Source organism: Callithrix jacchus, chromosome 6 (genome assembly GCF_049354715.1).
Source record: "Callithrix jacchus isolate 240 chromosome 6, calJac240_pri, whole genome shotgun sequence".
NCBI classification, from domain to species: Eukaryota; Metazoa; Chordata; class Mammalia; order Primates; family Cebidae; genus Callithrix; species Callithrix jacchus.
The window spans coordinates 146,860,633-146,862,387 of NC_133507.1; positions in this window are offsets into that span (position 1 = coordinate 146,860,633).

Sequence of the window (1,755 nt, forward strand, 5' to 3'; positions counted from 1 at the left end):
TTTTTATTCTACTACTGTACATTTCTGCCTCTTTTCTGAATCTCTAAGGACTGCAATTTGAGATCTAGAGGCCTATAACATTATTAAGAAAAAACAGACTCACCTAACTCTTTCCACTTGGTGACACTCTCCCTATTTGGAAGACTGGGCTGAAGTTTAAAACCTTTCTAATTACTTTGAATGCTCCAGAGTTTATGTTTCTCGGACATTCTGAAACTTTCTAGTGGGATGTTGATGCTCTTTCCTCAGGAAGTTCTAAAATGTCAACCTCTAAGGTTTTTGTCCACTATTTCTAGGTGCCATGGTGATTTCAAACACGAACATGGATTGGATCCGATGGGATGTATGAACCAAGTGTCAAAGCAGCTTCGCAGAGAATGGATCTGGTGAAGAACTGTCTCTAGCTGTGAGCCCCACTTACAACTTTTAAGCTTATAGGTTGTTCATGAGTAAATTCAAGCAGCAACATACCCAAGGGAGTTCTGTATTCCCTTCACAAACCAAAAGACTGTGCCTCTTTCTTAGTGGTAGATTTTGCAAGGTACAACAACTTATTCTCCACCTTGGTGGGGATGTCTGGGCATGTGTCAGACCAATGGACCCCTGGAAAATTCACCAAGTTGGCAGCATCTGAATTTTCCCATTTTCTGCCTCTTCCCTATAAGAAGAAGACTGCCAGTACATATTTTGGCAGTAAAGCAAATAATTATTCAAGGGAATTAATCTTTCCTTTCATTCAAGAGGCTCCATCTAGGATCTGGGAATTGGGGGAAAGGTGTGACTCTTTATTATGATGATTTAAGTCACAAAACCATGAGCTTTAGGTTCCTTTGCTTATGCATATGCTGTAACTCTCTAGTAGACTACTCATCAACTTCAGTCTCAGGGACTTCATGAAATAAAAAAGGCTCTGTGGATTCAAGTATTTTCAGTGCTTTTCTGCCTTTGCAAAACCTGCAGTATTGATGCTTACCTGATCTTTGGTGATATTCATTTCTCTGTTAGCTCTGCCGCAATGTACACTGGATATCCTGAAACTTAAGCACTAAATTATAGAGTTAACTCTTCTTAGCAAACCTAAGACTTATAAAGGCAAAATGTACTACTTTATTTTTCTCCCTTTGGGATTGCATCATCCCTGTTGAATTCTAGGGGGCCCTTTTTAACTGCGGCATTTCCAACTCTAATCTCTGGCATGTATAGAACAGACACTATAGAACCTTTCAGGATGCTAGTAACCTCTCTACCAATGCATTTCTCAAAGCCTTTGTGAGGAGCGTGCCCTCTCTATGCTCTTGGGACTCATGAAAGGTAGGGAAGGCCAGGTTTGGTGGCTCACACCTGTAATCCGTGCAGTCAGGTGTTCAAGACCGGCCTGGCCAATATGGTGAAACCCCATCTCTACTGAAAATACAAAAACTTAACTGGGTGTGGTGGCAGGCACCTATAGTCCCAGCTACTCAGGAGGCTGAGGCAGGAGAATTGCTTGAACCCAGGAAGCAGAAGTTGCAGTGAGCTGAGATTGTGTCACTGCACTTCAGCATGGGTTACAAAGCGAGACTCTGTCTCAAAAAAAAAAAAAAAAAAAAAAATAGGGAAGAACTAACATGAGAAATCCACCCCAGCTTTCTTATTTCCCTACTCGCTCAGATTCCTTCATACACAGCATACCAAGGAAGTTCTAGCACCTCACTTTCATTTAGTGTACTGTTGAATCAGATTTCAGTCAGCCAACCACGTGAACTTTTAAAGCTA